Source organism: Calypte anna, chromosome 2, assembly GCF_003957555.1.
Source record: "Calypte anna isolate BGI_N300 chromosome 2, bCalAnn1_v1.p, whole genome shotgun sequence".
In the NCBI taxonomy this organism is placed as follows: domain Eukaryota; kingdom Metazoa; phylum Chordata; class Aves; order Apodiformes; family Trochilidae; genus Calypte; species Calypte anna.
In genome coordinates, this window is record NC_044245.1 from 100,275,648 (window position 1) to 100,291,915 (window position 16,268).

Genomic DNA, 16,268 nt, shown 5'->3' on the forward strand with positions numbered 1-16,268 from the left:
CCTTCTCCCTGAGGAGGAAGGAGCAGCAGAAATAAGCATGTGACAAATAGACAATAAACCACACTCCCTGTCCGCATATGCTGCTGGAGGGGGGGAGGTAGAGATACTGGGACCAAAGTAATTTGGGCCCAGAGAGAAGGAATGGGTGGGGTAAGCTCTGGTTTTTGTTTTCTCTTTGCCTTGTTTTGATTTGATTAATGCTACATTAAATTTATTTTTTCCCCAAGATGAATCTTTTCCTTGGACCATAATTGGTGAATGGAACCCTCCTAGTCCTTGTCTTGACCCACGAGGTTTCCATTGGATTTCCTCCTTGCCATCCCTAAGCTGGGGCAGAGGGGGGTGATTGGCCACGTGGTTCTTTGGTATTGCTTAGGTCTAAAGAACGGCAAAAAAGAATAATTCTCTCCAGACAGCTGTACACGTAGCTGCTTATGACACTGCTCATCATTGCCAAGTGGTTCACAGCCATACATAGATAACTTTTGCCTTTTGAGAAGAAAATGCTCTTTTCGTTTATTTTGATTTCAGAGAGCAGACTGGAGAGAATATGCTATATTCATTTGCATAAAGCTAAACAAAAAAAGTGATGTCACCTGTATGTAGACCCAGTGCTGTATCTTTTAGGCCATCCTTCCTCCTTCCCATTAAACTGTCTATGGTTTTCAGTTACAGAAACACACTGTTAGTCTACTTCTGGCCACCTGAAGAGGCTTACCTTCATCTCTATAGTAGAACTCTCCCATAGGATATAAAGAAAACAACAGAACTGAAAAGTCTGCTGCAGAGATAAGTTTCAAGAGGATATTTCCATCCATATAAAAGAATTAGCGAACTACTTCAAGTACATATCTTCTACATCATCCTGCTGGTGACCTTTGTCTTAATCAGAGAATTTTTTTCCATCAATCATCTGTTCAAACCAGGGAAGAAAGGAGTGAAAGAGGAAAAGGGTGACTGGCAGGTGGGGAGAGAGAGGGGCACAGAAGAAAACAGGAAGAATTAGAGAGAGAAAGGCAGAGGGAGAAGAAGATTTCTGTAAAATTTGCTTGGAATAGGCAAGTCAGTCCCAAATTATGTGGAAGGCTTTTATAATGAAAACCATTGATCATTAAAGTTATCTGCTTCTAGGAAACACTTATCTCCAATCTTGTTTAGAGTTATTTATGATAAGACAGCCTCCATCTTTCAGAATCTGTATTAAAAACACCTTCCTGCCATCAGAACAGATTAGAGTAACAAAAAAAAACCAAAAAACAAACAAAGAAACCAACCCCTCAGTATGCAGTTCAGTGAAAGGAAAGCAGTTTGGTTTCTTCCAGTTTACAGAACAAATAGCATAGCAACTTGATCAGATTTTTACATCTGTCATGTCAAGGAGGTGTCTGTGCTTGACAATGCTCAGAGAATAGTTTTTAACAAAAAGTATATGACCTAAACTGTTCTTGCGCAAAAATATAATAATAAAGCCAGATAATAGCTGGTCTTGCACAATTTTTGTTAGACGCCACACGTTCGTTATAGTAACACAGCATCAAATATTGCATTCTTGTAGCTCTAATTTGTCTTTGTCTTGATTTGATCAAGATAAGATCAGTCCTAAATTGCTTTGGAATATTAGCTGGGTACCATGAATGTATTTTGTATTCTCTCAACCATAACTCATTACAGGGAACTTGCTTGGCATCAATAAGTCACTATTGCTTTCGAGTGCGTACGTGTGTGTGGGAGCATGTGTGTGGCTCAATACCCTGCTGCTAGGCTATTTAGTGATAAAATCTGATATAATAAAATATTAATTACAGCTGAAAGGTTGAGTGAGAAATATGAACTCAATTACAGTCTCATATTGTGAACAAAGGGCAGGGTGAAAAAATCCTTTAGTTACAGAGGTTTGGGATAATAAAAGAACAACTAGAACATTAGACTCAAGCTGAGCACTCCTTAAAAGGCCACCTATTATTAATCTTCACATCAGGCATGGAATTTCAAGTAAATTAGGTCAAGATGAAAGATTTTTGCTGATGATTTTTTTTTTTTACTTAACTAATTTAAAGATTTATCTGAGCACTTTTTTCTTTGATGTCACTACAATTTAGTAATTAGAAATTTGTAACAAGCACAAGGACACAGCAATTATAATTAAAGGTTAGGTATCCTACATGGTATGCAAAATGATCACCTTACATGGTAGAAAAATAGGTAAGGATTAACAGTTGATTCTGATGTCTTAGTTTCAGTCAGACTGGATTTCTCAGCACCAAACTGTAGCACATGTAGTCGTACCATCTTAGAAAGCCAAGCTTTTTTTTAAAAAAACTAGCAGTGGAACATAAATTTCTTAATAAATGCATTTCTGTTCATCTGCACAATTTACCTGAGTGTGGAATTAGATGAATTACTGAAGACTTAATAGAGTGTAACTAGATTTTTAAGAAGTACAACTGTGAACTACAGTTAACTCAAATCACACAATATGACCTTGAAATCCTGTGCATAGTAGTGAAACATAAGAACTCAGAAATCTTATCTATTATTGCATGATAAAATATACCATTATATCATAAAATAAAATTTTCAGTGTCTGAAGAACTGTATTTTCCATTAACAGTGCTTTTCAGATGAATTTTGCTGAAACTTTGGCAATATAATTTGGTATCAAGCCAGAAAACATTATTTCCAATGAATTCAAATATATGATACTTGGAACAATCCGAAGATCATTTCAAAGCTTCTTAATCAGCTTTATGTTCTTTGCTTAATTTATTTTCAAAAAGAACACAGAAAAATGCTAAGTTCATTAATACAAGATAAAAATATCTTGGTAGAGCAAGAGAGGTGCTCTTATAAGCCAATATCACACTTTTTACATTTTCAGGTTGCCAAGGCCAATTTATAAAACAATTGAAAAGTATGGAAAAAAGAGTTAATTCTTGTCACAGATTCAAAGAAACTAAAGAAAGAAAATCTGTCTAAAATCATTAAGTGTAAAAAAAGAATGAAGTTAGAGGAATCTGAGGGAAATAACTCAAAACTGAAAGCCATGGCAAAGCTGACTGCTTTTTCAGAAAGAAGAAATCTGTCATTGATGCACAATGGTAATGAAGTATGGATCAACGAAGAAGGAAAAAAAGAAAAAGCACGGAGTCTGAACATATGCAAACCAATATGCAGCAACTTGTGAGATCACACGGCCTATCTAGTCAGAATCAGTAGAAGCATTTCTGAAATAGCATGTCTCTGATATTCAAAGAAAGCTCACTACTGCTTGCAAATTGTAGGTCTGCTTCTGATTAGAATGGAAAGATTTATTGCAACACACTTTCAGCTCCAGCAAAGTCATTGATGGCACTTGAACCGTCAGATTCCACATGGTTCCTTCCTGCTACATGAGGCAAAGTGCAAAGAAGAAACAAGCTAGTTATTTTTCTTTTTATAGAATATGACACAATACTACTGCCCAGTCTTCACATCAAGTGTGAATCAAATCAAGTCGAGAATAGAGCTATCAAGGTCACTTGGATTCCCAAAGAAAAGAGGAAGGTGGACATCCCAACAGAGATGTTATGAATTCTTAAAATCTACATGAGATGAATGTGTCATGTCAGTTCCACTAAATAATTTTGAAATTCAAGTATTTTTTTAAGAAATACCGTAACATGTTGTTATCATGCTACAACATGTTCAAAGTTGCTGGACATAGTATAAAATACTATACCCAAATTTAAAAGAATCGAGTAACAGAAAAAGAGACAGTCTTTGTGCAAGAGCCTGCCTGAGTAATTTCTACTTTCAAAGAAAACCAGGGTCACTTGCAAACCACAGGTTTCTTTCTGAGAAGCACTGAAGATGATCAGTAGCTACACAATGATTAAGTATAAGAACAAATGCCCTGAGAAAAAAAAAAAAAAGCTCTGAGAAATAATGCAATTTTCTTAATAACTAGGAAGATTTCCTCAGATGCAAATCCACACCTAAAGTATAAGATACACTGTTTTCCTGTATTCAATTCCCAATTTATGCTTATTATATAAAGTGTTGCATCCTAAAGCAGTGGTTTTCATTCATTCTCTGCCAATTTCTAGGGATGTGCAGTTTGTAAAAGCTAAGAGCAAACATACAGCTTGTAGATTTAAAATGGCAACATTAAAATCTGCACATACATGGCAGTATTTTCATGAGTTTACAGATTTTTAAAAAAAACCCACTTCTACTAAGAAACACTGATTACAAGTAAGCAATATTCTACTTCAGTATTTTATATTAAATCATGAACTCTTGCAATCTGTGAGTGGGCCCTGAGAGTATCCATGAGGTGTAAACACTCTGCAAATGTTATAATGTCTATGTGTGTAACTATGGCAGGTTGCAAAATAATGTCCACATGCAAATTGATTAAAGGGTCTGGATATGACACAGAAATGAACAAGTAGTATTTAGAGCAAGAGATCAGGTAATGAAATAACAACATGATGTTAACACTAGAAGAATGAGATCTTTTAATATTCTACAAAGCTGTGTACTGAAAACTCACTACTGAATTGGACTGGGGAATTAAGCAAATAGATGTATTAAAATGAGTGATTTATAACAAGAGGGAGACTCCTGATTTCCTCCCTTCTTCAAGGATGCTCTGCTTTCTGTGTGCAGCACAGAAAGGAAAATATTTGCTGAGGCAGCTGAATGAATACACACGCCAATTTCAACAGGTTTTTTGATTCAAAGCTTGAAAACTGGTTACTGATTATTAAAGCACTCATGGAGGGTATGAAGTTTTTAATCTATTCAGCCAGGGGAGCACAGAGTAAGCAGTTTGAGCAGATCCACTGTGGTGGTTAAAGGTATTGTCAAATTTGTCTGCTTTCTCCTCTATCAGATGCTATGCTTTCATGGGAGACTTGGAGGAAAGCAGCACATGCCTTTGCTTCAGTTGGAACTGAAAAGCCTCACATTGTCACTTAAGCAACCTGGGGCACAGACACATTTTCTCCTACTGACTCTGCTGGGGGGAGCAGCATCATAGCAAAAATAACCACGACACAATTATCATCCCTTGGGATAACTTAAATGCAGTGGGTCCTGGACCAGCAATTTGGAAACAGATATTACTGTCTGTGTTCATTTTCATCCTTCACTGCAAAAATGCTCTGCAGGGCACTCTAATCAGCAATGTAGGATGATGCAGACAGATATAGAAAACCAGGCAGTTTTTCTGGCACTGTCCCCAGTTTTTCAGGACTTCCGTGGATAAATACAAGGCTGACCTTCTATTCCATCAGTGAAGGCATGAATATCCCTCCTCCCTGCACTGGGAATGACTCTGGTAGGATTAGGTGGCATAGAAATCTTGGCAGCACGACATTATACAGCTCTTCCCACAGGAAATCTGGCCATAGATAAAAGATTCTATACAGTTCAGGATTAGCACAACTGTTAAATACAGATGAGATTTTGGCCTTATGCTTCTACTACCCGATGAGATTAATCTTGAAAACAGCTTCAACTCTAGATGTGAGAACATGGTTAATTCATTCGCCCTTGTCTGATCTCCCCATGGTAATTTCTCCCTAAATCCAACATTTTTATAATGCCTTAGACATCTATCCTACTGCTCTCTCTGAGACCATTTTAGGCTGAGGCATTTATACTGCTCCTGACTAAAAAGTTGCTTTCAGTTGTAGAACCCAGTAAGTGACTCTAATGTTTCTTTATGTCATTTAATGTAATCCAGTTGAGCAGATTAGCTTTTACTTAGCAATGCTTTAGAGTCATGATGCTTGTTGCAAATGCCAGTGATTTCCTTTCTGGCTTACATGAACAGTATAACAGAAGTTTTTATGTTTTATGTTCAGTAAAATGAATACTTTTGCAGCATCCAGAACAGGAAATGACAGTGTTTCACTCAGAACAAATCTATAGCTTCTCTTTCTCTTTCCATGTAACATTCCTCTTTCTTCTCCTTTAATACAACTTAATATCAAATAAAAGCATTCACTTGTTTCCTTGCGATATATGATCAAAATGCTTTTGTACACACAGAATGGGTCAATCAAAGACTATTTATACTGAGAGTTAGGAATTCCTCCAAATAACCTTGTCCTGGAAACCACGCTCCTCCTGCCATGTATTTATTTATTAGTGACAGAATCTTTGTTATTACAGCCATTTACCATTTCCTAGTGAATGAAGGGCTTGTGTAAGCCTGCTCAAAGACAAAATACGAAGGGCAAAAGCAGTATAAAAATGCATCATTGTCAAATAATCTATGGAAAAGGCAATTAAAATGGTTTACTTCTGTGTTGCAACCTAAATTATGAGAAAAACCCTGCTGGCTTTTGGCTTCCTGATGAAGAAAACTCTAGTCTGTGTAAGCATCTTAACAGAAGCTTGTGGATCTTTGGGGGTTGTCATGCAAAGAAAACTGAAAAGGGACTGTTGGCAGTACAGTGTCGTGTGACTCTCACACAATACCACATCTCATAATAATTTCTATAAATTCACCTATTATGACCTTCCTGACATTTATACCTGTAATTGTTTCAGAGCTTCAGTTCACCACTGGGTAGAGACTTCATATTTGAGCTGTTTATTTACATGCTTGATGAACTGAAATTGTTCCCTCTCTGAAGTTTATTCCTCTGATGTATTTTCAGAAAGCAATCATGTCTTCTTTTGGCCTTACCTGGCTTGCTGAAACAAGTCTAATTCTCTTGGTCACTACACCTGTTACACAGGTTTGCCAGTTCCCTGACCATTTATGCCATAATACACCGCTGCTGTGGTACTAGTAAAGTAGTATTTCTTGGCAGATCAGAACTAGGTACAGGAGTTCACACGAGGTCCTGCCAGTGTCATACGATGGCATTTAAAGCTTTTCACCTTTGCTGGAAACGCCACCTGCTCTGTGAAGTCTATTTGCCTATTTCACAGTCATGCCATATTTTGATGACTCACAGCCATACCACAAGCCATCAATACACAGTTGCTTCTCCTCTGTTATTTCCAAAAATAGCCCCTATCTCACAACCTGCATCCTTGTAGTTAGCTTACAAAATGCAAACTATGCATCTCATCCTATTTGCAGAAGGTTAATCCTGAAGGCTATTCACTATTTTCTGTGCAGCATTCCAATCCAATGATGCAGGCAGGATCTACTTTTACTGCCAAATGGACTCTAAAGTGTTATATTTGATGCCTATAAAGAAAACACGCAGCACATTACTGAATCACCTCTCCGTTGATAATTCAGTACTTCACAAAGCAGCACAATAATCATGTACTTAGTTTAGAGCCACTGGTTCAAAGTTCTTGTAAGCCACTGAAAAATATAGTTAATTTAAATACTTAAGAGATAAAAGCAACTGCATCTCAAGAACCACAAAAAATTATTAAGCATATGACACAGCTAAAGCATAGAAAGATTGATGTGCAACATCACCAAGGCTTCAGTACTAATAGAGCCCAAGCAGCTATGGCTTCCAAGATGGCCTTCAGGACGGACTTGGAGTGCTTATTTAGTCAAATGGGTGAACTGTCAGTTAAAGCAACTCCATACTTTTCACTTAGGACATCTCACTTTGGTATACATCACTCAAGAGGAAAAATACTGGTCAGTGTTCAAACCTCAAAAAAAAAAAAAAAAAAAAAAAAAAAAGAATTTTAGTAAGCTGAAAGCCACAGGGAAATCTAATTTCACATTAACGATATTGGAAGCATACATGCATAATATACACTACAATCAATAGTGATAACTTCCAGAGACTGCGATGGGTTATAGATGCCTGACAATTTCTTCACCGCAGTTTTACAGGAATTCAGAATGGGTCACTGAACACTGGGGCTACTGACTAATGTAACACTACTGTGATACACATCGTCAGGAAATGACATCCAGAAAGTGCACCCCCATGTAATCCTGTTCAACAACTGCTGACTCACATACTCTTCCTTCAATTGGATTTTCACAGCACACAGTAAAACGAAAACAAATCCCTGACATTCTTCAGTAAACACAGGGCAACAGCATCTTACATTTCAAGGAGCGCTCTGGTTGTTCTGTGTTTGAACTCAAGCAGGTATAAACTGAGTATGCTTTTAAAAATCATGCAATGCAGTATTTTCCAGTGATGATCATAACTCTTACTCAATAGGAGAGAGAAATGTGTCTTTTAACAACTCCAGAGGGCCACTCTGAGATAAAGGTGAGATTGTACCTCTCATACTGTCTCTACGGAGTATTCAAGTTATCCATAACCACAGAACTACCTAAACTCAGCCAGAAGTAGTTACTTAAAATTCAAAGACCCGAAAGGGGCTTTACTGTGGGTTGTACAGTACAGCTGCTACTGTAGTTTGATATCTACTTCGGATACAAATGTCTGAGCTGTCTCATGAGAGATGTGAAGTCATGCCAGCTTTTTTCACAGTAACCTAAGAACTACAGCATGTTGTCAGAAACTGGATGTGAGGGTTCAAAACTGCTTTCAACCTGAGAGGCTTTCACCATGCTGCTCCTGCCCTCCAGCCATCTGAGTATCATTACTGTGGTTTGCTGCTGAGGGTGGCCTAGCTTGCAGACAGAAATACCAGAAGAATCAGAGAACCAGGAGAGAATTCATGAAGGAACCTGCCTAATGAAATGGAGATGCTCCTTATTCCATCCATTTCTATTCAGTGACCATCTAAAATAGAACACATTAAAAGTCCTGTGAGAAAGGAACAAGGATTTCAGATCTCATGCCCAGGAGGAGCTTTAGAAACTTCATGCTTTTAGATAGAAGTTTTTACTGGTTTACTAAAAAAAGAGCAATCGTTGAGAACAGGCTGGTGGCTCAGTCTTGCCAACACTGAGATGCCTAAAATTCATCTAAGCTATATGTGTAATAGGAGATCAAGCAGTCACTAGTAAATGTGCACGCCTGAAGTCTGAACTGAGGTAGGCTAAGCTAAGTGCTCTTTCTCCGTGGAAAGAGATCATGGAAAAATGATGCTGTTCTGTTCCTTGTATGCTCAGAGACCCAGCTGCTCATTTTAGTAAGCAGATTTAAGAAAAACCTGTTTTATCAATGTTGATTGAAGTTGGCAGTCCCAGAGTCAGTAAAAAAAGGGGTGACTTCCAAAAGTCTGTGATTCACCAGTCAAATTGCTGCTGGATTTCAGCAGATTTCATCAGAATGGTTGGGAAAACTCAGTAGCCCATAGGATGCCAGCAGAGATCTAGCCTAGTTAAACTAGACAATCACACTGTCAGAATGAGAGGCTAGCAATACTGACATGACTATCATCAGAAATTATTCCAAGAGGCAGTCTCCACTGCATCCTACTTAAGGCCAGCATGTAGAAAAAAGATTTTTTAAAAAAGGTAGAGCCTGGTAACAGTGCAGCAATTTTTTCAGCTGCTAATCAGACCTAAAACCTGTCAGAAAGCACTGGTGAGTTATAAAAGTGAAAAAAATCTCCCCAGAGATAATATATGCTCTCTTTTATTCTGGAAGTGCTCTAGCTTGCTTTATATATCATAGATTAGTTTTTATTAATCACATTGGTAAATGAAAAATAGTATTTTGTGCTGGGTTCTCAGTGACATAAGCTAATACTTAAAAGAAATCAAGAATCAGTGCTCCTTTTTCCTAGGGACTATGTGAGAAATCACAGTAAAAGGACCATGGAAAATTCTGAGCAGCCAGCAGGACATGTCAAGCTGCATCACGCATGCCCAGGCAACATGCACCACAAATTCTGACTTAAGTCACAGTAAAAATCCAAGGACAAGTTCTACTGCATAAGAAAAAAGAATTACAGTATTTTTACAGCATAAGCAATTACTGTACTGTTCCCTCAATGAAACTGAAATTGACCCATCTGTTTTAAATAATATTTGTTGCTATAAAGAAGTGACAATTATGGGCCTTGTCTCTTCTGTATCACAGGCATCCTCAAACAAGTTTACTGTTTGCCTTACAGACTGTAAAACTATGATTTGGAAATACAGATTGCTGGCAAGAGCTGACCCTACAGCATACAATTCAAGTCTATATGTACAACAGAAAGGATGCTTGTGGCAAGCAAACTGAAGAATGGAGAGTAAGATTGCTTCATGCTCTTCAGACCTTGTGGTATCTCAGCATTTCAAAAGGCTATATTTTAAACATGACATTTCAGAATATTAGTGAGTTAGTAATGTTAATTGAACACGTACAGTAACATTATTTCAACATAATAATTTCTTTATCATAAATTCACTGAATATCTAGACTGTTTTATCAGTGAGCTCTTGAAAGGCCAAGGTTCATTTTCCAGTTTATTAGGACACTTTCCAAATCTTCCCTGGTTAATGCACAATTTTGATATTTCTCTCCTCATTTGTATAAACCTGAGATTTTATTTTTACTCATTACTGAGAGTACAAGGAAATTACAATAACATGCTAGAATTACATAATGTGCTAGGTAGGAATTGTGAGACAACAGAGCTAAAAATAAAGATTTTGCAATGCTTTTATTTGTGTGTGCTTTTGCCACGTTTTTGCCTACACAGAATGCTAACAACCTATCTCTTATTGTGCAAATCAGCATTCTGCCATTTCAAAACTCATTTATTCACCGAATTTATAATCATACCCTCCATAGCTCATGCATAGAACTTAATGCTGCACTCTTTCCATTGAACATAAAACCTCAGACTGAGATATCAATACCTCTTCTCTGAGAAGTGGACTGCAACTTTGAGGCCAAGTCCTGTGGCTGCCATGTAGCCATGATAGCAACACGAATGCCCTATGGTTTCTTCAAGATTATGGAAAATATCCTGAAAGTTTTGCGTTCAGAATTCTTGAAGCCCTGATGCTTTCTGAGTTCCAGTTGCGTCCACCACTAAGGCTGGCAAGGCTTGCATTTATTTACTTATTATTTATTTCTTGGTTGCCAGTGAAACAATTTAATTTGCTGATCTGCTGACCAGATGAGTACTTTTGTGAAGACTAAGTTTCAAGAATAAAGGAGTGTAGCAGGTTCTCTGGAACATTATGTGCCAGATCAGAGAGTCCTGCAAAAGGTCTTTCAGGCTTCAGATGATCCCATTCCTTCATATGGAAGAGTCTGAACAGGATTTCCTGTCTTACCTGACGTGGCACGAGGGGTACGAACTCCTACTGCCATCCTGTGAGAAAGCGAACAGACCCAGCAACAAAGCAGAACGGATTGCTGTACAGAAAGAGGGCAGACACTCACGGCACCAGTTATCCTGAAGGAAAGGCATGAGGCCCTAAGACACATCCTCCTCTCTTGTGATGTGTGTGGCAGGGATGGGAAGGCAACTGTGCCACCTGCTTCATTTGAAGTGCATGGTGGTTCCAGAGGGGAACCACTGCATTAGAAACGAGTCTTTGATTTTCAAAGGGGACCACCTCGGTTTAATCTATTCCTTCCTACTGCTAGTCAGTGGGTAGGAATTGGATGTCCTCTGTCATTAATTTAAGAATCACTATACTATAAGTATTGGCAAAACCATATACTGAATGACATACGCCTTGAATATGGGTTGACATGAGTTTTCTTTACACCATGCATCTTCCTTTGAATCTTGCTGTTCTCAGGGACTGTGTGGAGATGGCCTTAATATTAGCCATGAAGAGGAACCCAGTATTTATAGTGTTCCTTTGAAGTTCTAGATTACATCAGTAAGAAATGTAAATCTCTTTGGAATTTAGACAATCTGAACATGTCATAAAGCATTTACCAGATGAAGTAGTAGAAAGGAGTGCTTAAAACTTCAGATAAGATGTAGTTTGAAATTTCTGTGTTAATTTTCAGCTGCACTTCAAAACACTTAACAACTTAATATGGCATTTTGGGCTGAAATATAATTTATGTTACTTCTTCATGGATGAGATTAAAAGAATGTTTTAAAATTAAGCACAAATTAAAAATATGTTTGTGTAGTGAAATGAGGCAACCAGGTGCCACTAATTGCCAGGGAGTGGGCATGATCTTGTTTTAAGCCCACCTGTGCCTGATTAGGGCGGGCCCCCACTGCGCATGAGCAGGATTAGGGGGCCAATAAAAGGTGAGTCTTGAAGCACAGGCTCAGCTCAGTCCTGAGCAAGCCAGCAGAGAGATTAGCCACTTTGTCTCAGCACCGCACTAACTTGGTTGCGCCACTAGCGCTCATCGCCGTTAGGGTGAGGCTCCGAGTCTCGAACCCACAGCCTCAGTATTGCTCGGGTTTGTCTGTATAACTGCCTGCTAACCGGCTGCGCCACTCAAGCCTCACCCTCACCATTAGGGTGAGGCTTGAACCCATGGCCTCAGTATTGCTCGGGTTTGCTGTATAAGTACCGTGCGCTAACCAGCTGCACCACTCAAGCCTCACCCTAACAGTGATGAGCGCTAGTGGCGCAACCAAGTTAGTGCAGTGCTGAGACAAAGCGGCTAATCTCTCTGCTGGCTAGCTCAGGACTGAGCTGAGCCTGTGCTTCAAGACTCACCTTTACTCACCTTTTATTGGCCCCCTAATCCTGCTCATGCGCAGTGGGGACCTGCCTTAATCAGGCACAGGTGGGCTTAACACAAGCTCATGCCTGCTCCCTGGCAATTAGTGGCACCTGGTTGCCTCATTTCACTACACCTGGTTGCATCAGAAACCAGTCAGGTTGTTCTTATTTAGCACACCCCTTTTGCATGTTGAAGAAGCTGGGTACTTAGCTGATAAAAGGGATGCACTGAAAGTACCCAAACTGTCCTCACTCTAGCATATTTTCAGCTTTCAGCTCACATAATGCAAAGTTTGCTTCCTCCTGATCGTTTTATTTAAGGTACTTTTAAATTACACTATTTAGTGATCCCTGCACTGCTCTCTCTCTCTCCCCCTCTCATTCTGTCTGGGCTTTGCAGCCCCAGGTGCTGGAGGAATGATCCCACATACATGGTGTGGGAAGTACTCTGGCATCCTAAGTGCCAAGTATTGCATTGACAGGGTGTTGCTAGCTGACACTCTTGGCCCTCCTCTCACTTTAGGCTGGAAGAGGAAAATACCATCTGTCTGTGGTGTCAGTAAGAGCAGAAAGGTTGTCTGACAGGGCCATTAAGTTATTAGAAGGGTTTGATGGTGCAAATCCAGCTGAGCCAAGATCTGTAATCTGGGAAAGACTCTAGGAGGCAGAGAAGAGCCTGAATGGTCTTGCCTTCTCTCTTATCCTTCCTGCTCAGTTCCTCAGTCTACTGCTCCCAGAGTGCTTGCTATCTCCAGGTATTCCAGAGTTGGCAAAAATTTTTGTGACGTTTACTCTTAAGGCTTTTTGAGGATGTGGCACAGAATTGCAGAAGGGTGGTACAGTGACAGCATTTTGCTGATTACTAAGTGAGATAATAGGAGTGGAAACACTCAACCTTTATCATGGCAAGACTAAATGGAAATCTGTGTGACAAAGAAAATCTGCTACTCCCTGCTGAAGCTAAAAGCTTGCAGGAAAACTTTTTCAGAGAAGGTCACAAGAACCTTTTATAATGAAATGCTGCAAACAATCTAAAGCTCTCTCTAACACACACAGATTTATAAATAACACTAAAGACATGGAGTCACCAAGCATTCCATTTTTAATTCCTGTGCATGAACCAGATCTCTGCAATAAATTAGCATTTCTTAGTTGGAGTAAGTGGAACTGGCCATGTATCTGCAGACAATTTGGCCCTAGCATCTTTTAAACTCTAGGCTAATTTGGCCTGAAGAAATAGAAGGTATAAACAATATTGTCTTAGAAGGGTGAGTCCCTCAATAGATGTTGAGGAGTCCTAACAGGAAAAAATACTTACATTTTTGGCTTTTTATGCAAATTCCTTAAAACTTTACTGAATCCTACAATCACCTCATTGAAAAAAAAAAAAAAAGATATACCATCCACAATAAAATATAATTACATGATTTCCATAATCTTAAATTAAAAAAACCAAAACCTTGCAAACTGTATTCATTCTAAAAATCAAAATAGCTTAGCCAGTTGTTAAAGAAATGCATGCATTCATCATAAACTAATGCATTACTGCTTTAAACATACATAATTCCAAAATAATCTCCTTGAAATAAACACAGCAACAATCATAAAACATGCTGGATCTGAAATTGAAGACAAAGCAAGCAGTATTTATTGTATTAAAACTCTGACAATATATATTTTAATCATGTCCAGTGTTATGAATTCTAAAAGAACCTGGAATGCCATTTGGCCTTCATGATTAATGTGTACTTTATCATTGTAAACAGAGCTTCCTGAACACTTCTATAAAGTCTACCTTTTGAATCAACATTTAAACAATCAACATTGCCCTTTCTCTCCTTTTATGCCGTGTGACTGTGTGCAGATTCTAAATAAGGTCCAAGGTAATAGGATTTTTTTATATTTAAAAAGCAATGAAGAATTTAATCACAGAAAAAAAGTTGGAATTCTGAACGACCCCAGGTATTAGCTTTGTTGACTTGAATGGAAGAATTTGTGCTCTCTTTATCCATCTCGGGCATTAACAAGTTTTATGTGACAGGGCTGATGTGTTGATCGATAAAACAACAACAATCATTTACACTGCAAGTTTAGTGCAGTTTCAAAAATCTGCATTAACCAAGGCAGTAGTAGTAGCAGAATCAATAGACAAGGCATCTTGCTTAGTGGGGTACATAAACAAAGTATGACTACACTTTTAATACCCAATGAATATAAATTAAGATTATAAAATCCATACACCGAATGTGTTCTGCAAGCTACGCAATGTCAGTGGCCTCAAGAATGTAAAGCACAATAAAATGTTAAAATTATGAGGAAATTCTTACTTTAATTTTTACTGTGCTTCACACAGTATTTACACAATGAGTTTGCTGTCAGCATTCATTTTAAGACGTGTGGCAAAAGACCATTTGCTGTTGTGTGCTCATCTGTCAGTTCTATGAGCTTCATGTTACTTTAAATATCTCCTCTTATTTTCCTAACCACACCTCCCTTATTTGGCACACTTTAATTTCCTAACTAGCTCCTTTCTATTGTCAGTGGAGTTTCTGATGTGTCCCTACTGCTGTAGAAGTCAATCATCCTTAGTTTGTGAAGCAGATAAAAGGAATGAAACTGTTTTATTAATGGCCTAATATGTTTGTGTTTAAACAACAATCCCTCCAATTGATATTATTTTCATCCAGATGCTTATATTCAGGACTACACTATAGCTTTGTGAGATAAAGTAAGACAAACATCAAATTATTGTGCTTCTAATCTAATCTGCTAGATCAAACAGTTTCATTAACTCTACTTTAATTGCTTTCTGTTTTTTTCTCAGCTGGTTCCAATTTCTCCAATGTGTTGCATCTCTTTTTAGAAAGTTGTCTGGTCAACACAATGGCATTTACAAAATGCAGACCAACATACAGACAATGATTATGTTGCACAGTAAAATAAAACTCCTAACTTTATGAAACATGGAATATTCTCAGGAACCCCAGAGACATTTTATTTTCTTTCACTTATATTCGAGTACACCAGATCTGTATTTCCCAGACAAATTAAAAAATACCAAAAACCTCATCATCATAATCAAAACAATTAATTCACTATGGGTGGAAACTCTTCCAACACTAACAAAAGAATGAATCATTTTTGATGACAAAATTAGCAAAAAGGAAAGATATCCCAAAGCTCTGAAGAGTCTGCATTTCACTCATCTTTATTTTCATTTACTTAAAGTACTGAGCTCATTACTGCCTCTAATTCTGAATAAACTAATCAGTCATTGATTTCTTCACTGAAAAGCAGACTTCTATTCTATTCTATTCTATTCAATAAAGAAGTTGCACAGGACCCTGTATGTGGCATTGAAATTCATCTCTGCAAACTGGAAATTCATTATTGGGTACAACATAACAGTAAAGACTTGGAGCTAATGTTTTACCAAGTTATGATGGTAAATTATATGTAAATACTGTATGAGTGTTAAAGTACTTACTGTTTGAATTGGCTAACTTACTAAGAGTTGATAATCTTAAATTTCTGAAGTAAACAAGAAGAGTAAATACTAACGACAGAAGCTCAGCATAAAAAATGTGATATACCCTTGAACTTATAACACTGCCGTAAGCAATTACCTTAAAGAAGCCACCCACACAACAGAACTATGGCTTTGTTCCTTATCTTCAAAGAACAAGCCACTTGCATCTGGATCAAATCCTTTAAACAATACACGAACACTCAACATCAAAGCACTTTCATTTTCTTCAGTTATTTAATTTAGTTAGAG

The 16,268-nt window shown here is 38.0% G+C and overlaps 1 protein-coding gene across 6 annotated transcripts in view; it reads right to left on the reverse strand.

The window, feature by feature from the left end:
* Positions 1-16,268, reverse strand: part of PTPRM (protein tyrosine phosphatase receptor type M) — a 466,786-nt gene that overhangs the window by 186,875 nt on the left and 263,643 nt on the right. The gene's annotated exons all lie outside the window — the stretch shown is intronic.